The sequence below is a fragment of the Notamacropus eugenii genome, chromosome 6, assembly GCF_028372415.1.
Source record: "Notamacropus eugenii isolate mMacEug1 chromosome 6, mMacEug1.pri_v2, whole genome shotgun sequence".
Classification (NCBI taxonomy): Eukaryota; Metazoa; Chordata; class Mammalia; order Diprotodontia; family Macropodidae; genus Notamacropus; species Notamacropus eugenii.
Genome location: NC_092877.1, coordinates 385010541 through 385035602, shown reverse-complemented (window position 1 = coordinate 385035602; position 25062 = coordinate 385010541). Strand labels below are relative to the sequence as shown.

Here is a 25062-nt window from a genome sequence, read left to right as displayed (position 1 = left end):
TGCAGGTCAGCAGCCTCACTTCTCCTCCAGAGCTATCTGAATCCAGTGACCAGACATTCATCATGATGACTGGAGAGGACCCAGGATGAGGCAATTGGGGTTAAGTGACTTGCCCAAGGTCACACAGCTAGTGAGTGTCAAGTGTCTGAGGTGAGGTTTGAACTCAGGTCCTCCTGACTCCTGCACTGGTGCTCTATCCACTGCACCACCTAGCTGCCCCAGGGGTTATGATAGATGTGTGCCAAAGAACCACCACAAAAACATCTTCAGCTTCATGTATGAGGTAGAAAAATGTCTAACAATTAGAAGCACCCAAAGGAGTCTGGGCTGTCTCTGGAGGTGAGTGGTTCCCCTCCTTAGAGACCCTCTAACTTCAGGGGAAAAAATTAGTGGGCACTGCTACTGACTGTGGGCACTGGCCATGATGACCACTGAATATCATCACAAAAAGAGGGACATATTTTAACAGACAGGAAATTACTTGTTATCAAAGCAGAAGTCATATGTATATGCACATACACACACATATATGTACACAAATAAGTATATACTCATACATATAACACATATGGTTATGTATATAGAGACATGCATATATATACATACATACACATATGTGCATACAAATATAGGCACATACCCACACATATATGAGTGTATGTATGTGTAGACATGGTCTATATGTGTATTATAAACATACAACTCAAGTCCTGAATTGATAGAATAAAGGCAGAAGTTAATAAAAGTTGGAAGGAATTTGTTTTAAAAGGTATTCAAGGTGTATCCTGAACCAACCCAACCTGGCCTATTAAGCCAAGACATTGATGCTGATAAATGGAGCAAAGATGGAGGAAAGGACATTGACACTGATTACCATAATTTCATACAGAAGTTTAATTGTTAATCAGTGGCACTAAGGAGTTTATCTACGGAGCATGAAGCAACTTTACTCAGCAAACTTTTGTCTTTATTGCCAAATGACAGCAAAGGGCAATAACTGTTTATAAAATATAAACTCATTGCGAATTCTCAGTTGAAAATATTGGAAAGTAGAGTGGATATTTAACCTGAGAAATGGGAGACAGAGCAGAGAGAAGAGAAGACTGCAAGTGTCTGAAAGGCTCAGCTGAAGAAGACTTCCAGACCCTTTGCTTGACTACAGAGGACAGAGTTGGCAGTCATGGGTGGAAGACAGTCTTCATGGGGGCTGGGATGGATGCTCCCAAGTGCAACTCGGAAGAGAGGTCAGGGCTAGAAATGTAGAACTGGTCATCTTCTGTGTAGGTAAAACCTTGTGAATGAGTGAGAGCTCTCAGAGAAATACTATAGCCAGATCCTTATCTTTAGACCCAGAGGATACTTGGGACAAAAGATGGGGACCCTCAGAAGGGGGCATCTTTTAAGCCTAGATGGACTGCCAAGGCCAAGGCATAGCCCATCTGCCCATCAAATTGCCTCCTAACTGGGCCCCATTCACACAATTCACCCCCTCAAAAGGTGCAGTCACTGCCTCTGAATTCTATAATGGTTTATACACATGCTATCTGTGTCTGGAGGTCAGAGATAATAATGCCTTTATGAATTCTGGTTGAAAAGGAGAAGACTTTGGAACATAAGGCATGAAAGCTGTCCTTGGACATCTGGGGGGCAGGAGGATTCTATGATTCACGTTTGGAACCCAGAGAGCAGAACAGAGAAGTCAGGTGGGGGAGGGGAGTTGCAGACTATCAAGGTTAGGCTTGGTTCAAGAAAAAACCCAATTCCTGGGCATTCGAGCTGTCCCAGAGTGAAATGAGATTCTTGAAAGGTGGTAGGTCTGTATTCCCTGAGGCCTTCTAGCAAAGACTGGATGGCTGAGTACTTACTGGTGGGTAATAATGAGGGTTCTTTTGGGTAGAGATTGAACTATTTAGCTGATAAAGTCCCTTCTTACTTTAAAACTTTGGGATTCTGCAGAAGTGTCCAATGACATGCTGAATTACAGAAAGGGACTTTTCAAATGGAAAGGAATCTTGGAGAATCATATAAGGACACTGATATGGAAACCTGACAATATGGATGTTCTCCTAGTCTCTAATGCCTCCATCTTTGTAATCAATAATGTCAAAATTAAGTCAGGTCTCTCATAAGCTGGTCATCCCCCAACCCACAGGGCCTTAGGGATCACTCAGGGTTTGCCAATAAGACATGAAAATGTATCCCCTTTCCTTTGGTTCCTGAAAGGAGAACTCTGAAAGTATTCCAGCATGTCTGGGTTAGAAAAGACCTCAAGGCCATCTGGTCTATTCTGGGTCTGTCCTCTGCAGCCAAACAAAGGAGCTGAATGTCTTCTTCAGCTGAGTCTTTCAGACACTTTCAGTCTTCTGTCTCCTCTCTCTCTCTTTTTTCTCAGGTTCAATGTCGTCCCTACTTTCCAATGGTCTTCATTTAGCCTCTTCTCGTCTCTTACCACTTTGTTCACCTTCCCCTGGACGTGGTCTGGTTGATCAGTATTTCCAGTGCGTCCTTCATCTCCTGGGAGGGGTGGGCTTATTTCACTTCAGGACAGCTCCCATTGGTAGGAAGATTTTCCCGACATTGAGTCTAAATTTACCTTCCCATCTTCTGCACACTGTTCCTCCTGAGGTAAAGAGAAGGCTTACCCTTTTGCATATGGCAGTCTTTCAGACACTTGAGAGGAGCTATCATGATCTCCCCCTACCCCAAATCGTTTCTTCCCCAACTTAAACACCCCCCTTCCTTCAAGAGCTCTTTACACTGAATGATCTCCAGGCGCAGATAGGCACCAGCTTAGCAATACGCCACTGTCTACTTCTGTGCCCACAATGGAAGACATTCCTTCAGCTGTGATTGGAAAGAGTTAAGTAGAAATGTCAAGATAATGCCAGGCAGAACCTTCAAATGCTCAAAGATGTCCCTGGGGGAGGGAAAGGGGGATGCCTTGTCCCATGAGCCGCTCATTATCTAGGCAAATTTTCCCTCTTCTTTCTTTCATTTCCATTTAATTCATAGGTTCCATGTTGAAGGTTGGCATAAATGTGCCTACAGGGAACAGAGAGATATGGGGAATTGCTGTATCCCCAGCTGGAGTGCAGGATGCTGGAGGAAGACCTGCCCCTGGAGTTGAGAGTCTAAGCCTCTCAGCTGGATAGAGCATGCAGTGATGGGAATCTGAAGGTCAGCCACACACAAACACAAGACAGGTAACTAGTGGGGATGTGTGGGGAGCCTGGTCTGGTGCATTTCACATCCCTCTATTTCTCAGTCTCTGTCTCTGCTTTAATGTCTTTCTCTGACTCCCTCCTTCATGCTTCTACCCTCATTCCACCCCCTTCCTAGGCTTGCCTGCTATCTGAGTTCTTCGAGGACATCACTGACCCATGACTTCCACTAACCCTCTGCAGCATTGCAGGGATACCTGGGAATTATCCAACTCATCCAGAAACTCTATTCTGAATTCTTCCTCTGCCCCTCTGGGAATCAGACTCCCTAAATCAGCTTACTTGATAATTTTCAAAGTAGCTGGATTCTGTGGTCTAATCCTGTAACTGGAGCCCTAAATTCTCTCCTCTCCCTTCCCTCCCTCCCTCCCTGGTCACACCAGGTTATGCCAGTCCCTCCCTTACCTCACCTCTCACACATATCTTGGAGCCAGGTAACCTGATAGTCGTATGGTGACCCAAAGCCTCAACCTTCTTTGTCAAGCTTCACATTCTGTCAGCACGGGGAACTTCTGGAATTTCCGGGGAGGGGTGCATGTGAAAAGCCTTACAGTATTAACAGCTCCCATTTACATCTCACCTAACAGCTGTCTAATATGGCTATCTTGAGTTTCTCATTTCCCACTAACTTCTCAACCCTGGTAATCTGGCTTCTGTCTTCAGCACTGGGACAGCTGAAGTTGCTCTCATTCCAGTTACCAAGAATCTCTTTATCACCACATCCAATCATCTCTCAGTCTTCATGCTTCTTCACTTGCATCTGCCTGCTGCATTTGCTGGATGCTCTCTCTTCTCTGAGACTTCAAGATCCTGATCTCTCCCAATTTCCCTTTCTACCTACTGGTCACTCTGTAGTCTCCTTTGTAGGTGACAATGTAAGTTTGGGTGTGTCCCATGCCTCTATATTCTCTGCCTCTGTCTCTGTCTGCCTCTGTCTGTGTCTGTGTCTGTATCTGTCTGTCTGCTTCTGTCTGTGTCTTGGTCTGAATCTCAGTCACTGTCATTTATGTGTTCAACCCCCAGGTATTCACTTATCATTTCGATGCAGATAACTCTCATATCTGCATATTCAGCCCCAATCTATCTCCTGAGCTCCAAGGTCACATCTCCAATTCCTTCTGGATATCTCTATCTGGATATCCCATGGGCAGATCAGATTTGTCATGTCCAAAGTAATCCAAGGTTTGAAATTCCTCCTAAATTACTCTTCCTCTTAATTTCCTTATTTGTCTCAGTGACACTGCAATTCTTCTAGTCTCTTCTTCTGATTCCCTGGATGTGGCTTCAGTCATTCAGCTGTTTTCTTACCCTGGATCATCCCACCACCCCTGCTGCTCTTTTCTCCCATTGGTGAGTTCCTCCATTTTGAAGAAGGGTACAGGTCAGTCATCCTTCATTCCTCTTCCAGTTCTGTTTCTGAGGGTCAGAACTCTGCTGCAATAACTCCCCTCTCACTTTTCAGATCAATTTATGTGTGTTTCCTCTTATTAGAGTGGCTTAAAAGTAGACACTGTGTACAATGTGTACACTTCTGCTCACTTCACTTTGCATCAGTTCATGCAAGCCTTTCTAGGTTTTTTTTAATTTTAAACCACCCTGTTTGTCATTTCCTACAGCACAATAATATTCCATCACAACCACATATCACAGCTTGTTCAACCATTTCCCAATTGATGGGCATTCCTTCAATTTCCAATTCTTTGCCACCACAAAAAAGAGCTGCTATAAATATATTTGTACAAATAGGTCCTGTCCCTCCTTTTTTGATGTCTTTAAAATGTTTTAATATGTAATTGGGGGAAAATAAAATATTAAATTTAAAAAAAAGTGGAGGCTGTCTTTCTCTTGACTTATATCTGTATCCCCAGTGCCTAGCACATAGTATGTGCTTAATAAATGCATACTGGATGAAATCATTGACTTCCAGTCATCTAAATCCTCAACCTCGGTGTCATTCTTGATTCTTTCCTTATCCCTCTCTCACTTGAATTCTGTCAGTTGCTAAGTCTTGTTTAATCCCATACTTCACTCCACTCATGTGGCTTGCTACCACTTAGTTTGGATGCTCATGCCATTTCACATGGAGTATTGAAATGCTCTTCTCAGCATCCAGCCTCCCCCCTATCTAATCCATTCTCCATGTCACTGCCAAAGTAAGACTCCTAAAACACAGACCCCGTGGCTCAGAAATCTTTGGTGTCCCTATTGTCCTTAGGGTAAAATAGAAACGTCTTTGTTCAGCCTTGAGGAGGCAAGTCCCACCTGGCTCTAACCCATCTCTGTAGGCTGGTTGGACATTACTCCATCCCACTATAATTTCAAACATACTGACCTAACTCATATTCTACTTATTGAACTTCTCCTCCAGAGGTAACTTTAAATGGAGCTCCTGGCTGAACTGGCTCCATTAAGGACTGAGTACAAGACCCTTTTGCCTAGAGGACTTCAGAGCAAGCCATACTTCACACCCTCTTCAGCTTCCCACCTGGGCCAGCTTGCCTTTCTCCTGCCACTGTACATGTTCCTGTCTCCCTCCTCCATATTGTTCTCCTTGAACACTGAGAACCATAACCAAATTAACATTATCTTTGCTTCTGGAGTGAAGGTGTCAGTCGACCTCCTTATGGTTCCATCCACCATCCCTGTAAGCTCTTTACTAAATCACTAGAACTTAGCCACCTTGTCCCCCCATTAGAATGGAAGATGCTCAAGAGACTGTCTCTATTCTCATGGTTGTGTGCTTAGCACAGTGCCCAGCACATGATAAGCACTTAATAAATGCCTTCATTTTGATTTTCATTGCACCGGATGTCCTCCCAGTATAGATGCCAACCCCTCCTCACCTGTCCCTCTTGGAATCTCCAGCTGAAATCCCACTTCCTCTAGGAGACCTGCCCTGATTTCCACAGTTTTTGTTGCTGCCTCTTTCTCACAATGACTGGTTATTTTGTACAATTTATTCTGCATGTATTTGCTTATGCCTTCCCCCAGTAACCTGTTATCTCCTTGAGGGCAGGGATGGTTTCATTTTTTTTCTCCTAGTGCAATCTTTGGCACAAATACTTGTCTATTTGAACCTTGTGAGATTTGGAGAGAAGTGTCATTATCCACTTCATAGAGAAGAAGATGGAGATTAAGTCATTAGATCAAAGTCACACAGTGAGGACATGTTAGAGGAGAGACATGAGCCCAAGATGTTTTATTCCAAATCCAGTCCTTTTTTTTCCTGCTACATCTTGGTGCCTGTCATTGTGAGCTCCTCCTTTCCTGGCTAACAATCTCCACACTTCACAGGATGGAGATCTGAAGGGGTCTGCAAGATCATTGTTAATGTAAAAACCTCATCAAAAGATCACAACCTCCCCCACCCCCACATAACATTTCTGAAGCTGTGATCCATTTCAAAGACTATTCCGAGGAGAGCCACTGTTCCCTATAGCATGATTTAGCCTAGCTTCACTTTTGTGGAAGCACTTTGCCATGACTAGGTGGAATTTGTCTGAGCTACCTGGAAGAAGAGGGAAGAAAGTGTGGAATTCTTTCACAGTGGACAAAGTCAATGATGCTTTGCCAAATGCATGGAATGCTGCCCTCAAGGAATGCGGACCTGGAGTAGCCCAGCGCCCAGGTGCCCACATTGCCTCCAATACTGCCTGCTTGTGTGTCCCAGGCTGGACACTGAACACTCTGAATTTATTTTTTCATCTGCAAAATGGAGGTGATAACCTCTATGAGAATCAGACTATCACTGTGAAGTTTGTATAAAATGAGGGAATATGGGTAAAAAGGCTTAAGAAATGTATGGAGCTATAGATGTGCTAAATAATAATAATTACAGTAATTATTTTAATTATTATCAGTATTAGGTCACTGAGGTGCTTATTTTCTAGTCCAAGACAGAGTGGTACGGGAGCTTGGAGAACGGGATGATCTGAGGCCAGTAATCTCCCATTTCAGAATCGTGCTGAGGATGAGGATGGTGAGTATGATGACTATGATGAAGATGATGATGCCATTGTGTTTATGGATTCCAAAGCCTTTTGTTGGTTTCTGTCATTTAATCTTTCCACAGCCTTATTTAGACAGGGCAGATATAATTTATCCTTATTTCACTGATGGGAAAATTGAGACCCAGAGAAAATTTGTCTAAGCCCTGGTCACGCTGGTTATGAATAGCTCGATGGGGTATGAGGACCCTCTTCCTGCTCACAAGGTGCTCTTCCTACAACTCCACAAATATTATAAAAGCCCAGCAGAGCAGTTTGTGCTGGAATACTATGGGAAGTCCATGAACATTGGAGTGGCAAGGGAGGACTCTCTGGAGGAGGGTGGATGAGAGATGGGCTTTGAAGGATGAACAGGAGTAGGGTGGGAGGAAAGCCGTTTGACTGGAAGTGAAGCAGATGTTGTTATCAGAGTAATTAGAGAAGGTTCACAGAGAAGTGGGGACCTGACAGGATCCAGGAAAAGGCAATCAGGTAATTACACTGTGTGCCAAGGCCAGTAGTGGCCTCTTTAAGGAGGAAGTCGATTGCTTCATAGCACCTTCAAGGCTAGAAAGGACCTTAGGAGTATTTTACAAAATGGGAAACTGAGGTCCAAAGACTTCTACAGGGTCACTCAGGCAGAAAAAGCAGAGGCAGAACTCTGAACCAGAGTTCTGACTCTAAATGTGTGGTTTTGGGGGCAGCCACAGGCCAGGTGCCTCCAGGCTGATTTGGAGAGAAGCTCAGAGCAGATGAACCAGCCGGACCTGAGGGGGGTGTGGGCACAAGGTCTAGGTGTCCAGAGAAGTGTCCTCTGTGGGCATTTTTCTGTCTCTGTTCTGCACTGACTGTCACACACAGGAGGCTGTGGGGAAGATGTGTCTTCACATGCCCCTTCCCTATGTGTCTTATGTGCTTGGCACTGTCACCGTGGTGGGGCCTCAGCTCTCCTGGCCAGTACAGCCTGCGATAATGTCATTTACAGGTCTTCCTGGATAAGTGTAGAAACATGCCAAGCTAGGGCTGTAGGGTTTAAGGTTTAATGCTGAAGAGGACTTTGGAATTCCCTTGATTCTGATACTGTGACTGGGATGAGCCTTCTCTCTGTCACCCTATGGGTATTTTGAGAGCTCTGACCTAATAAAAGGAGTTTATTTTGCTAGAACAAGAAAATAAAATTGGAGAGGTGGAATGTAGTTAAACCATGGAGGACCTGGGAAGCCTGGCAGAAGCAGAGAGATATCACACAGTGACCTTGGGTAAGTCTCCTTGGAGTTCTAGGTAAATGTCTAAGCTTTAAATTGCAAAGACAGTTCTGACTGGCATTGGTAAGTGGTATTTCCTATTACCAGTAATCCTCTAGATCTATGACATTGTAGGTCTATTCTCCATCCCCAGAACAGGAAACTGGAAGCCTCTGAAGTGATTTGGAGAAGAGGAAGTACAGAATATGAGCATTATTTGAATTAATCTGTCATTATCTTCAGTGGTGCTTGGTGATGGGCACCTGCCCCATGGGCACGGTGGGGGCTGGGAGGAGAAAGATTCGAGCACAGATTCAGAAATCCCAGTCTGGGGTTCGTCAGCTAGGACACTCCATTATATGTCATTCTTTGTTAATTGACACCGAGCAGAGAGGAAAGTGATTGCTAAGGTGACCAGGTTCCAAACCATATGGGGTTTGGCAGATAAATCCCAAACACTAGAGGTATCCTTGGATGGGAGTAGGCAGCCGGGAGCTTAGAATGTTGAGCACATGGAGATTGATATATCTGGACCCAGAACAGCGACAAAGATGGGTGACGATGCTGTCCGCACCTAAGCCTCTCCAGGAGCCTAGAGGGGATTCCAGCCAGACTCAGTTCTTTTGTCTTCACATCCCCAGCAGAGTACCTTTCTGGCACACAGGACGTGTTTAATAAATGCTTGCTGATTGGCCTCCGTGTTGTTTGGGCTGGCAGTGGATAAGCAGGAGCACATTGCTGTGCCCAACATTTTGTGATTAAAAAAAAAGGTGTTGACATTTTTCCTCTGGCACTTTGAGATTTGCAAAGCCTTTGAAATATTCTCTCTCAACATAATCCTAACAACACCCCTGTGAAGAAGGTAATTCTTTATTCTGTCCATTTCACAGGTAAGAAAACTGAGGTTCAGAGAAGGTAAGTAACTTCCCCATGGTTACACAAGCCTCTTGGAGGAGCCTCAATCAAGATGCAATCTCTGTCTGCTCCTTATCTCACCCTCTCCTTCTTTCTCTGCCTCCGTGTGTGCCTGCCCTTAACCTCCTTGTCCACAGACTGCAGGCATCTCTCAGAGCTTTGTCCTCTGTCCTCTTCAGCTGAACCTCCATGCCTGACTTAGGTCTGTGTCCTCAGCTTCCAGCTAAGTACCAAGTATGATGACTGGGCATTACTCTCGTAATGCCTCTAATGCTCCTACCCCCATCACCTCGTATCTGTTTTGTCCATTATTTGATGTGGACCTTTTCTCTCCTCTAGCAGAACAGAGTAAGTTCTTTGCGGTCAAAGGTTCTTCATCTTTGGATTGTCTAGAAGGAAGGTGAGCACCTAAGAGGTATGTAATTAATCTTTGGTGATTGGCAGACACCCATCCCACAGGATCTTCATCCCCAAACTAGCTACCCAGCTTCTCTTTCTGCTCCCTTTTCTTCCAATAGCACTAGGATTCTGCCAGATCCAAACTAGAAGCCATCCCGTTAACCACTGTGTGTGCATATGTATGTGGGAGGGTGCAGATTCCTTTGGCTGTGTGCTGAAGGCTAGCATTGCTTCTGCCTTTGACAACTATGCTTCAGCTTTGTCAGTGGTAGGAGATTTTGTGCTCTCAACTCCATCTCCCCTGAATGGGGCACAAAGGCAGACCCAGGCAACAATGGGGCTGATGGCATTTATCTCTGTCCAGATCCCCTGATAATTGTCTTCTCCCTAGAGCCATTGGTCTCCTGGTCACCTGTGTGTCCTCCTGCACAAAGGAGAGTCCATAAATCAGAGAGTCCATCTATCTGGAATCTGGCTACATGACCCAGACCAGGGCACTTATGAAATATTATTGTTGCAAAGAAAAGTCAGTCTTTCATAGGATCAACCAGATGATTAATCCGCCAACATATTTTCACTTATTAAGAACCTATGATGAGGCAAGCATCGGGGACACAAAATCAAGGTGAAACAACTCATCATTACAAGGAACTGCAGGTAATATCTAACTTCCTCTATGACTTCATAGATAATAACTGTCATTTACATCATGGGTCAAAGTTTGGAAAGTGCTTTGTGTATTGATCTTACTTGGGCCTCAGAACAACACTGAAAGGTCAGTACTAGAAATATTATGATCTCTGTTACAGAAGAAGAACTTTGAGGTTCAGTGGAGTTATGAGACTGGTCCAAGGTCACACTAACTCTATGAAGTCAGTATTCAAATTTTGCCTTTTTTATAGATAATGAAACAAAAGCTCCTATTAGTTAATTGAGTTATCCAAGTATCAAAGGCAAGGTTTGAAGCCAGGTCTTCTTGACTTCAGAGTATAGCACTAGCCACCAGTTAGTCCACCAAATCTTTAGACCAGAGGTTCTTAACCAGGTTTTTTGTCCATTTCATGGATCCCTTGAGTAGCATGGTGAAGGCCAATGGTGTCAAACTCAAATAGAAATGAATCCCTGCAGTCTACATATTAATCCAGAAAACCACAAATTAACAGTATCTATGTTGTATTTTACTATTTATTTTCTTAGACATCTCATAGTTCCATTTTCATCTGGTTCAAATTGGGTCACATATGTCCAGGAGGCCTCTAATTAGACAACTTTATGCATGTATACAGACACACCCCTATACATGTATGTAGGTGTATATATATATATATTTGTGTGTATGTATGTATGTATGTATCTAGCTGGGAGCAAAATGCAGATTTCTTCAGGGTCTTCTCTATATAACACAGCTCAGAGACACACACTCCATCCTAAGGCAGGATTTTGGTATAAGAGATCAAGCTTAATAAATGTGTATCAGGAAGCTAGGAGAGACTTCCAGGGAGAAGAAGGGGGACCACAGAGGTGATTATCAGGGTACTGGGGTACCTAGTATAGGACAAAAGACAGCAGTAGGTCAATATGTTGTCTATTGAGAGTATGTAAGGGATGGAGAGAAGGAGGAAGGGAAGGGAAGGGAGAGATACACAGAGGGAGAGACAGAAAAAGACAGAGAAAGGCAGAGACACAGAGACAGAGAAACAGAGATATACACACAGACACAGAGAGAGAGAGAGGGAGGCAGAGAGAGACAGGCGGGGAGAGAAATCCTTGGACTTATCAAACACTAAATTACTATTGTCATCTACTACTGTATTCTAGAACTAATCTATCCCACTATTTCCAACAATTTCCAGATTGTTTTGATATTTACTGCTTTATAATATGGTTTGGAATCAGGAATTGCTTGGCTACCTTCCTTCCCCTTTTCACTAATTTCCTTGATATTCTTGAAGTTTTGTTTCTACAGATGAATTTTGTTATTTTTTCTAGGTATACGAAATAATTCTTTGATAGTTTGACTGGTATGGAACAGAATAAGAAGATTCATTTAGGTAGTATCAATTTTCTTATATTTCAGCCTACCCATGAGAAATTCATATTTCTCCATTTGTTTAGATCTGTCTTTATTTGTGTGAAAAGCGTTCTGTAACTGTGTTCATATAGTTCCTGGGCTTGTCTTGGCAGGTAGACTCCCAAGTGTCATATTGTCTGCAGTTCTTTTCAGTGGGATTTCTCTATCTCTTCCTGCTGGGTATTGTTAAATACGTAGAAATGCTGACATTTGTGTGGGTTTATTTTGTTTCCATTATTTGTGTTTTCAATGACAGCTTTCTCATTCAAACTGATCCCTCTGTAGCATTAGCTCCATTTGGTAAGATGAGAGGTGTATCTTAGCCCATCTTTCTGCAGGTATCTTCTGAATCTAGAGGACAGAGCTTCAGAGACAAGGCACTCTTGTCTGGTCATCAGAAGAGACTTGAGCCTAGAGAAAACTGACATTAAACGTCATCATTCTTCAAATTTCTCAACGAAGGTGGAATGATCTCTGCCAAGGATACAAGAAGTGATGTTTTTGGAGGAACTAGCCCCCATGAATACATACCCTAGCTGGAGAGCTCATACAGATTTTCATTTTTCCTCACGTACACTAGGGATGCATTTTGAAACATCTCCTGGTACCCACTGACCTTTATGCCATTTCAAGTTGCACAGACATACACATTCTCCCAGCTCATATCTGGCCTGTGTTAGGGGTTTTGAGACATGTTTCAAAGGACACATTTATGCCTCACATACCACTTGACTTTGGAGTCACAGGGATTACTGGTTTCAGTGTGGGGTATTTGGGTGATAAATATTTCATTATTTTCAAACCTCCTCTTCATTTACTTGGCAATTTTTAAGTCACAAAAACCCTGATTTATCAGTCTAGAAAATCAGAAATTGATGGATCAGTGGATTAGATTATGTGCCCAATATACAGTTAGAAATGACCATAGTAAACCCAAAGATGCAAGCTTTTGTGGTAAAAATTCACCACTTAACAAAAATTGCTGGGAAATATGGAAACCCAGTTTGACATAGGCCTCACACTGCATACAAGATTTTAAAAAAATTTGATATGAAAGGTTACATCATAAATAAGGTATGGGAGCATGGAAAATTTTATCTGTCAGCTTTATGGATAAGGGAAAAGCTTGTGACCAAACAAAGAGAGAGGATCACAGGAAGGCTAATGGATAATTTTGATTACATGAAATTAAAAAGGTTTTGTACAAACAAAACCAATGGAGCCAAATGGAGAAAAGGAAACTGGGTAATAATTTTATAGCAATGTTCTCTTATGAAGGCCTCATTCTCAAATATATACAGAAGTGAATCAAATTTGCAAAAAAAGAAAGAGTCATTCCCCAATGATAAAGGAAATGAACAGTTTTCAGAAGAAAAAATAAAAGCTATCTGTAATCTTATGAAAAAAATGTTCTAAATCCTCATTAATTAGAGATATGCAAACTAAAATAACTCTGAGGTACCATTTCACACATATAAGATTGGCTAACAGAAAAGGAAAATGACAAATTCAGGAGAGGATGCATTAAAGTAGGGACACAGATGCATTGTTGATGGAACTGTGAACTGGTCCAATCATTCTGGAAAACAATTTGAAACTATGCCCCAAAAGCTATAAAACTGTTTATGTGCTTTGATCCTGCAATATAACTACTAAGCTGAGTATTCCGAAGAGATAAAATTAAAAAAAAAAGACTTAAATGTACAAAAATATTTATGGCAGCTCTTTCTGTGATGGCAAAGAACTGGAAATTCAAGCAATGTTATCAATTGGGGGGATGGAAAAAGAAGTTATGGTATATGATTGTGATGGAATGCTATTATAGTATAAGAAATAACGAGGGGAATGGTTTCAGAAAAACCTGAGAAGACTTACATAAATTAATGTAGAGTGAAATGAGCAGAACCAGGAGATCATTGTAGATAGTAACAGTACTGTTATAAGGCTGATCAACAGATACTCTGATCAAGAGAATGGTCCAAGGCAATTCCAAATGACTCATAATGAAAAGTGCCATCACAGAGAGAGCAGTTGGACTCTGAGTGCAAATTGAAGTATAATGTCTTTTTCAACTTCTTTATTTTTCTTGCTTTTTTTGGGCAACATAGGCGATATGGAAATATGTTGTGCATGATTTCACATCTATGATTGACATCATATTGCTTGCCTTCTCTATTGGTGAAGGAGTCATGGAGGGATGGAAAAAATTTAAAACAAATTAAAAAGAATATAAAACAAATTATAAATATTTAGTAGATAAAAATTGATCAAATGTACCCCAAAAGACAGCAGCAAGTTAGGACCAAGGACAGCAGCTACTGAGATTAGGTTTTGTGATGTGCTAAAAAACAATTTCCTTTCCCTGAAATGAGGGGTAACATTCTATTTGAAAATTGATAGTTTATTGTCATGCCTCCAGCTTTTACTACCTATTGTAAGTTAACAACTGGCGCTTTCAGGCTTTGTGAATGAAGAGGAGTATGGTAGATGAACTTATCTCATGTCTGCTGATCTACAGCCAGTAGGATTGTGTTCTAGAGGTCATGGGATAGAGTGGGGTGGAAATCTTCCATCATTAAATAGGTCAAATTTCTCTCGAGCTGCCTTATCCAACCCAGTCTTCATGAACCTGCAAAGTAAACCACACTGCTCACTCTCAAGAATACTGAGTGATTCCCTTTGGCTTCTAGGATAAAAGAAAAATTCCTCAGCTTGGCTCCAGGATGCTCGTAGGACAATAAGCCAACAATTATCTATTAAGCAATTATTATGTGTCACAAATGACATTTCTCCCTTCTTAAGCCTCCATTTTGTTAAGGGACCAAGCTAGACTTTCTTAATTCTCTTCTTAACTCTGTTCCTGACTTTCTGAATTTCAAAATGGCGTCCCTCACTCAGCACCTTTGGCCCACACTCCTCACTTTTCAGTTCCCTTTGCCGTGTTGATATCCCCCATTAGAATGTAAGGTCCTCAAGCCTAACCCTAAGGACAGGGACTACTTTGGCTTGTGTTTGTATCCTCAGTGCTTCTTCTTAGTGCTTGGTACATGGAAAATACTGGATAGATCTTCCCCCCTCCATATTTCATCCTTTCCTTCTTTCCTTCCTTCCTCTGTTCCTCTATCCATCCTTTCCTTCCTTCCTTCCTTCTTTCCTTCCTTCCTTCCTTCCTTCCTTCCTTCCTTCCTTCCTTCCTTCCTTCCTTCCTTCCTTCCTTCCTTCCTTCCTTCCTTCCTTCCTCTCTACATTCCAGACCTACTGGCCTGTCAAGTCTTCCTTACACTTGGCATTCTGTCTCATGTATCTGCGTCTTTGCACAGGTTGACTCCCACGTACTGGAAGTTATACATCCTCACTTTAACCTCTTAGGATCCTTGGCTTCCCTTCCATCTCAGTCCATGTGCCTCCTCCTATGCAGTCTTGACTCATGCTCTGAGTGATTAGCATCCTCTCCCTCCTCCCATTGTCATGGATATACCAATCAGTTTACATGTATATCCCCATCTTGTCCTCCACCCCCCAAAGAATCTCCAATGTCAAGACTGTTTTTTCTATTGCCTTGATATCCCTGGTGCCTAGCATCATGTTTCACATGTAACAGGTGCTGAATGAACATTTGTTGTACTAGATTAGATAGGATGGTGAAGTGTATTGATGTTGGAGTTTGTAGCAGGAGAAGTTTACGGCGGTAATGAAACAAAACCATCAAAATGATTACTAAGACCTTGAGGGTATAGCTTGTCATGTATCTGAATTATGTCCTTGGACTTGACCCTTAAAAGGAGGGCTGCAGAGCCCCAGTGCAGAGATGAATGAATATAAAAAGACAGAGGAAAAAAGGAGTGAACCTGCACCCTCCATTTCTGGCTGAAAGCCTTTTAACTCTTGTGGCTACTCCAGGGAACCATGGGAGCCCAGGGATGAAAGCAAAGACAGAACACTTCAAAGTCCTTGGAGGAAGGCAGAAGGGGAACCCACAGAACCTTAAGCTGAGGAAAAATAAAGGAAAGAACTGTGATGGAGAGGAGAGAAGTGTGACTTTAGCCTTTACTGCTATGAATAGTAAAGACTGTGTGAGAAGAGAACTTAGGCTTGTTTGAGCAAATCTGACGGCTGTCTCCAAAGGGGGAGGTTTTAACCCCCAAGGAGCACCAGAAACTTGGAGGCCTCTGTCAGTCTTTGTGGGAAGTGGGGCTCAGACAGCTGGCCTGTCAGGGTAGTTTAATTCTAGCTGCTTGTAGGTGCCTGGTGGACAAGCAGCGCCCAAAGAGAGGGAAAGAAACTTCAGTTAATTGTTCACAGGCCAGCACAGGGGCAAGACCTCTGTATTATTTGATTGAGTTTTTTTTTAAAAGCTACTTTGGATTCAATCTTGCTGGTTTTCGTGCTCACATGGGAACGGAGGGCCTTTTCTCTTGTGATATGTAGACTTAGACTTCACCAGATTCTGATGTTTGTAAAGGAAATGCTTGGTGGGGGAGGAGCCAGAAAGGAGTGACTGAGAAGTCTCTGACACAAGCTGGTCAGGGTCAAGCCCCAGCCCCAGGCTCTGGACCACAGTGATGTTGGAAACAGGACAACAACTATGTCTTTAGGGCTAAAGGGATACTCCAAAGAGAAACAGACAGTGCAGGTTGGTGGATAGAGGGTCAGACTCTAAGTCAGGTGGACTGGCTTAAGTTATTCTGCTGACCCCTCCAGGATGTATGGTTCCAGGAAAGCAATAAAAGATATCCATTCAGTTCTAAGCTGAAGGTACAGCTGCATGGATAGAGTGAATTGTTCACCAGGAGATCTCTATACTGATGAAATTACACATTTTTGCCCAAACACCTAAACATCTGTTACCTTCGGGGAAAAGAGAATCCTTTCTGACGGTACCAGTTGCTGAATCTATGTTCACCTAGAAGTGTGTTAGACCTAGTTCAAATCCACTCACAGGAGTGAATTGTTAAATTTTCCATGTGAGCAGGTATATCTGAGAAACCAATAACTCCTTCAAATAAGGAATTGATTTACTGTTTTGTTTTTTCCTGTACATAAGATGTTAATAATGCAGTTAAACTTCAAAGTATGATCCCCAGAGCTGTGGTTAAACATTTATCAACACACCCTGCTGCCACACTCCCCCCACGCCTGCAACTCACAGGAAGTCAAAACCTTTCATGCTTGGTACAGAGTAAGAGTAGGTGGAAGTTGGCAGCTCAGAGATCTTGGACTTTGGGGCTAACATGAGAGCCCCAAAGCCTAACTCTCTAACATCTCCACATTGAAGACTGAGATGTGCAGCCCTGCCCTGGTGGCACCTCCTGATCTATAGGGAGGGCCAGGATTTCTAGAGTCATTGGTTTGATCATTTCTCTAAATCAGAGCCCCTCAAAATGACTGTGTAGTTTGGAGGTTTTTAATCTAGGGCAGATTTTAGGGGAATCTATGAACTAAGGTCATGATCTGGCTTCCCTCTGCAGCCCCGTTGGGGATGAGATTCTCTGGATGCATCTCTCCTAGAGCTCAGGCAGTAGACAGTTTGTCACTTTCAAACTCAGGCTTCATGGAAAGCTTGGGTTTGAACCTCTCTCAGTGTACTTAGTACCAAACATCATCTACTGTTGGTGTCACCCTCCTCTTAGTCTGTGAACTCCATGGGACTGTGGTCCTGCCTCATCTTGTCTTTCTCTCTCTTCTCTCCTCTCCCCTCCCCCTTCTGTCCACCATAGTATTTCAGATGTGATTTCCCAATTGAGTTGGGTTTGGGAGCTTGGTTGTTGCTTAGCTACGAGGTAGTTTTTGTCAGCCTTCACACTGCTGCCTCCCTAATGGTGATACCAGAAAATGAAAACGTAAGTTTGGTCTTCCTATTCATTTAGTCCCTTTATGTCTCCAAGATCAATATCAACTGGTTCTAAAATTCCATAAGCATGAATCAAGTGCCTACTCCGTGCACTTAGTACATTAAGTGCATCTACTCTATCCTGGTTGTTGAGAGAGAACAGTGTTGAAAACAGGCACATTCCTTCCCTGGAAGGAGGGAAAAATAAAGTAAATTAGGGCCCATTTGCCACTCATATATGGATTCACATCAATTGCTATTTAATACAGAAATATTGAGGGATGATAATTTGCTTCTCTACTCCATTTGCTCAAACACATATAAAATTAGGAACTTCTAATTTTTTAAAACAATATTTATTTATTTTTAGTTTTCAACATTCCTTTTATAAGATTTTGACTTTTAAATTTTCCTCCTCTCCCTCTCCTCGCCCATCCCCAAGATAGCATGCAATTGGATATAGGCTGTACATGTACATAATAACCATATTTCCACATTAGTCATGTTGTGAAAGAAAAATCAGAACAAAAGGAGAAAATCATGAAAAAGAGAAAATTGTATGCATCGATCTGCATTCAGACACCATAGTTCATTCTCTGCATGCGAGTAGCATTTTCCACTATGAGTCTTTTGGAATTGTCTTAGATCATTGCTTTGCTGAGAAGAACTGTCAATCACAGTTGATCATCACACAATGTTGTTAGTATTGTATACAATGTTGTCCTGGTTCTGCTCACTTCACTCAGCATTAGTTCATGAAAGTCTTTCCAAGTTTTTCTGAAATCCACCTGCTCACCATTTCTTGTGGAACAGAAGTATTCCATTGCATTCATACACCAATCAGTGAACTATCTTTTGGTGATGCCCAATCCATCAACAGACTGGTTGTCTTTGTTCAGTCATTCTCCTCAATTTCCAATTCTTGGCCACCACAAAAAAAGCTGCTAAAAATACTTTTGTGTGTGTCTTTTTTCCTTTTCCTTTGATCTTTTTTTGGGATATAGACCTAGAAGTGGTATTGCTGGATCAAAGGGTACACGCAGTTTTATAGCTCTTTGGACATAGGAACTTCTAAATTTACTCAGAGACAAACATTCAGCAGCTCACCATGCTAGCAAAATTTAGGCAAATGACAAACAAAATAGCAAAATATTTAATTAGAACTGAAATAAATGGTAAAATAAAATAAAGTAAAATAAGGACACAAAATAATACTATGTATAAATGTGATATAGTAATAGCTAGCTTCTATGGTGCCTGCTCTGTGCCTGACACTGTGCTAAGTGCTTCATATTACATCACTTGATCCTCATGAGTGTGTGGGAAAGTAGGTGCTATTATTATTTTGTTTCTATTTTATAGTTACGAAAACTGAGACCAAGGCTAAATGACTTGGCCAAGGTCTCCCAATCAGTATACTTCTGAGGCTAGATCTGAACTTAGCTCTTCCTGACTTCAGACCCAGGGCTCTGTCCACTGTACCACCTGGCAGTTTAAATATCTGGGAAGCATTTACACAAGCAACCTTCTTCCTTTTCCCCTCATTTATGGGGGGAGGAGGGAGTCTTCCCTAGGACTCTTGCTCCTGTAAGGATTTCAAGTTTCCACGCAGATAGCCTTGCTATTATGGCGTAGGAAATGCTGCCAGGCAATGTCAGCACCAGATCTGTCCTCCTCTGCCTACAAGTCATTCTCAGGCTGACATTGACCATCTTGCCTGTGGTTTTCTCCGGACATTGCAGCTCCTTCTTCTGCCTTCATGGTCACTGGCCCCTGGAATCTTTACCCTGACTCTCCTCCTCCCTCTTTGGTCTCCTCAGCACAACCCCTGGGTGCAGGTGCCTCATCCCACATAACATGAAGTCATAGGATGTTCCTCAATCAGTGCTCAGGTGCTAGGATCAGGAATGGCAGGAAATAGAGTTGGTGCCTTCCAGCAGAGGTACCACTGTGAACACAGGAATGAATAGAAGCCCACAAAGAGTGTCCAGATGGGACTGAAACCGCTTGCTTTGAGTGTTCATGGGAGGTGCTTACCATCCAGTGGACCCTGATTGATGTGGGAGGAGGGGGGTGGTAATTCTATGGTTTTTTAGTCCCAGGCTAGCTGCCTTTTGCTTCCTCCTGTGCTTTTTTCCACCCTTAAGAGTGTGCTCAAGGAATGAAACCTGCCTTATTGTTAGTATGCAAGCTCTCTAGTCTAAGAAACCAGAAGTGCTGTGACCAACCAGGCTGACTGACATTTGCACTGGAGGTTGCTGTGACTTGGTTGGAACTGGTCTGGTGATGGACTGGGCATCACCAAGAGATAGTCCACTGATTGGAGCTCAAAAGGATGGAGTTTATTTAAGATTGATATTTTATCTTGAATTCTCCATGACTTTTCGTGGGTATACAATTGAGTTGGCCTTGTGAGAAACTGATTTATTACCACATTATCCTCCATAACACTTTGTTTTGGATTTCTGCTTCCTCAATTTATTTCTGAGCTTAGGGCTTACAGAATGTCTTTCCCCTGCCTGCACAGAGAATGGTTTTGAGGTTTGGGGGTCTGAGGTGGGGGGTGCCCACAAATTCACACCTAAGTATGCTACCATTAGGAGCAGCCTAATAGTTAGGTATTAAACAAAACAGGACTTCTTGTTTTAGTATTAACAGGGTATCCCAAAAGTCTTAGTGTGATTCTCTGCTAAGAGGGGGAGTGAGGTGGGTAGATGTTGTTTAATAAGGGTAATGCTAGCCCAAGTGTTAGGTGCTTGCAATTATTTACCTCCACCTAAAAATCAGAAGTGGCAAATTTCAACGTTACCTCCCTGAAAGGTAAGGTACTGTCAAGTGTAGAGAATACAATGCAGAGCCCAAGTCTTAGGTTCCAATGCACTCTGTCTTATAAGTAAGTGATCTGTATATATTTGAACAAGTCTCTTCTCCTTGCTGAGCCCATTTTGTCCTACATAAAATCTGGACAAGTAAAGGTCCCTACCAGCTACAAACTCTCATTTTCAGTACTTACAGGCTCTGGGATATCACAGGATGGAACATCCCTTCACCAATACAAATTATGACCCCTTCTGTGTCATGATTCAGTCAGAAGAACACTACCTTGGGGATGAGAGATTCAGGGTTCAATTCTACTTTCGATGTTTACTACTTGGAATGATGCTGGGCTAAAGTTATATGATTCTGTAAAATTATGTCTCACAAAACTTAGCAGCTAAAGTCAGGCTGTACTGTGAGTGTCAGTCCTGGTTCTGGCCACATCTGGCAACAGAAGGGACCATATTCTGTAATGATGAATCAGATTCTTTCCTGGCCAAATGCTCAGAAATGAGAGAAGCCCTAACCTCTTGTGTACATCACATGAAGCCCTTAATAGGAAAACATCATAGCTGTTCCTAACTCACACTGGCTGCAAACAGCAAACTCTGAGTTTTTTCCTTGGAAGCTAGGAACTGGCTCCAGAATGGTTCCATTGTGATGATTAGAGACCACTGGCCAGTTTCCCTAAATTTTACTTGCCATGAAGACATGGGTTTTTTTAAAAAATTGTGGAAATATCCCAGGCATTAGAAGGTCCCAGGAGGGAAAAGCTTCTCAAGAGACCAAGATAGCCAATGCCAAAATATGTGTTATAAATACAGCCTTCAGTAGCCTCCTTTAGAGATCAATGTTAAGATGCCATTCTCCCCACATGTATCCTTGGCATTTGAGGTGCTTCTAAACTGATCACACTTGTCTGGAGACAGAACATGGCTCCTTCTCCTGCTGCTGCTGCAACTTCAGTTGGAGACTTCATCTGGATTAATGATAATGAAAAATGGCATTTTGATTAAAATAGAGTGAAGTTTGCATCCAGCCACACAACCAAATTGCAGAATGAGATCCAACATTTTTCATAGCTTTCCCAAACCTCCCCTCCCCTTCTAACAAGCTAGAAAATATGCCAAACTGAATTTTGAATGGGAAATCCAAGGAAAAGTCCCAGTGACTCATTTTTCCAGCACAGGTCAGCTTAGGAAGACAGACAGAGAGGTCTGAGGATACTGTGAAAGCTGACCAGGAGCACATGGCAGCAGCAGTACCACCACAGGCAGAATTGACAGCAGGTTTTGCATCTGCAGCAGTGACACAGTAACCCAAGGATGGTAAGAGGACTAAACACCTGACAGAAAGAGATCCAAGGATCCTGTAAATAGTGGGAGAAGGAACAGAAGCCATGTGACAGCTTTAGCTCCTGGTATACACTCCTTTTAGTTCCTGGTCATAGTTCCAATGTGAAGAGGATTGATTGCAGTTATTAGTGAGTCAAGTATCTACCTAGGTAAGGAGTAATTTTCAGAACCATAACTGTGTGGCTCTGAGCCCAGGAGCAAGGGTGGCAGGGTGAGGTGGAATGAGGGGAGACTGAGTTTTAACCTTTAGCCCTGCACATGACTGTAGTGAAATAAATCAGGGTCAAAGACCTAAAACCAAGGAAGAACCAGCAGTTCAGTTACTCTGAACCTGCAGAACCTCCCAGTAGGGTGAGTGGCTAAGGGAAGCATCACTCTACTGAAACTCAAATACACCTAAGTCAATAGACCCAAACCAGGTTCAGAATTTGTAGAGCACAGACCAAGAGGACAGTGAACAAATCTGCCCTTACTTAGATCATACCACTTAGGAAGCACCAAAACCTGATGGGCTCCTAGACTGAGTTGTGAAAGCAGTAGGAAGATATAAAGAAGAGAAGCTCAGATCAGTCCCTGCCCCCAATCCCAGAAGAGAATAGGGTCACATCATAAAGTCCAAATTCAAGAGATAGGTTAGAAAAATGAGCAAACACTAACACAAAGAAGTCGACTGTAGAAAAGCTACAATGGTGATAGGCAAGCTCAAGATATAAACTCAGAAGAAGACAATGACTTAAAGTACTTAAAAACAAAGATTCAAAGAAAATGAAAATTGGACACGAGCCCAACAAGAAATCCTAGAAAGACTAAAGAAAAAGGTAAAAAAGGGAAAAAATAAAATTCAGATATGAGTAATAGAGTAAATATTGGGAAAAATGAGACATGCATAAGAAAATTATGAAAAGGGAATAAATAGCTAAGTAAAAAATGGCACAAAAATTAAAGAAAATTAATCTTTAAATATCAGAATAAATTTTGTGCATGCAGCTAAAACTCCATAGAAAAACAATAAATTAAACTTCTCCTTTGAATACCAAAATGTAATCCTGAAAGTCAAAGGAGAGATTGATAAAATTAAAAATAAAAGAAAAAATGAACATAAATCAAACTAGGTCCTAGTTTTTTTTTTGTTATTATTGTTGTTTAAAAGAAGATAAACCATTTGACGAAGTTGATTTTTTTTGACTAACTTGATTTTTAAAAAGAAAAATGAAAATAAAATTATCAACATCAAAACTGGAAAGTTCACAGTGAATGAAGATTAAATAAAAACTATTACTAAGAACTACTTTGTTGAACTATATGCCAATAAAACTGACTATCTAAATGAAATGAATGAATGTTTACAAAAATATACATTTTCTAGAATAACAGAACAGGAAATATTATATTTAAATAACCATATCTTAGAAAAAAGAAATTGAACAATCTGTAAATGAGCTTTTTAAAGGAAAGAAAAAAAAAACTTCAAGGACATATGGATTTAGAAATGAATTCTACCAAACATTTAAAGAACAATTAATACTAATACTCCATAAGCTGTTTAGAAAAAAATACATAAAGAAAGAGTCCTACTAAATTCCTTTTATGATACAAATGTGGTCTTGATTGCTAAACCAGGGAGAGTTAAATTAGATAAAGAAAACTATGGCCCAATTTCCTTTATACAAATTGATACAATTTTTAAAAATACAATATTATCAAAGAGATTACAATAATAAATCACAAATATTGTTCATTATAAACAGACTCTACTTATACCAGGAATATAGGGCTGGTTCAACAGAATGCTTGGTCAATGGAATAGATTAGGCACATACTATACAGAAACAAATGAGCACAGTAACTAGTGTTTGATAAACCCAATGATTCTAGCTCTCAGGGCAAGAATTGCTTAACAAAAAAAAAAAAAAACAAAAAAAACAACTGTTGGGAAAACTGGAAAATAGACAAAATAGGCAAAAACTGGGCCCACCCCATATACCAAGATAATCTCTAACTTAGCTCATGATTTAGTTGTGAGGGGTGATATCATAAGCAAATTAGTGGAACATCAAAGAAATGACACTTTTACAGTTTTCATCCATTCATTTACTCAGTGATGGAAACAGCCCCTCTTTCTCTGTTCTCAGGAAGTTTTATCCTTCTCTTTTATTCAGGCACTGGGCTGTGCCAGAGAGATACAATAAGAAAACCATCTCTACCCTCTAAGGACCATTTTTTCCCAAATGATGTTTGGCAGATTCAAAAACAAAATGAATCATCTCCTCTGGGAAGTGGATGGTTTGTCGCCACTGAGGGCATTCCATAAACACCTGCCAAGAAGCACCTACTCTGCTCATGGTGCTGGGCTTGGCCTGTGTAAGACTCAAAGATTAGAAAAATGCAACACTGTTCATGAGCTGCCAAACATCATTCGGAAAAAAAAATATGGTGAGGCTAGTACAGGATCCTTGGGGCACTGAAGAAAGTCTTCTAGAAGGTCTTCCCAAGTCACCATGATGTGTTGCTCTAACTGCCCACCTTCCCAAAAGGAGTATTCATTTATTTGCTATAAGTTCCATTATATTTGGTAATGAAAAAAATAGTCATTATACATTATATTAACAGGAGATACACACGCACACGCATGCATACACACACACACACACACACACACACACACCAGCGTGGTATAGCAGATAGACCAGCCCTGGAGTCTGGAAGACATGGGTTCAAACTGACTCTGATATTGTAAGTATGACCCAAACCAAGTCACTTGTGATCCAACAGTTCTCTAAATTGTGTGGGGGGGAGGGGGGAGGGGAGTGTGTGGAAAGTCAGTCTGCATTTTGGAAAGGATTTTCCTTAATGTGTATGTGTGGGTGTGTCCCAATGTATGATGTCATAAGTTCAAACCCAAATACATCCCATGCACACACATGCATATTTCTATATTCAAAATGATTTTATCCGTGTGAGTTCCCCTCTGTCAATATAATTCACAGCCTGTTGAGAGTTTTAAAAGGCATCAAACTTCTAGCAGCAAGCCTTTCTGAACTTGTCTAGACCAGTCTTGCCTGAGCCTTCCCTGCAGGCTTTCCCAGCTTGCTCAGACCTGGTAGAGCTCTTGTTCTAGGACTATCATCATACAAGTCTCTGGACCCCTGTCCTATTCTCTCTGAATTAAAAAAATGGATTTCACTGCTGGAATCCATTCTGCTCCCCAAAGTTATTAGTAACTT

General features: G+C 41.7%; 1 pseudogene; it reads left to right on the top strand.

Annotated features, from left to right (window-relative positions):
- The first annotated feature begins 8411 nt into the window (after positions 1 to 8411).
- LOC140512448 (protein ecdysoneless homolog pseudogene) overlaps positions 8412 to 25062 on the top strand; it is a 23561-nt pseudogene continuing 6910 nt past the window's right edge.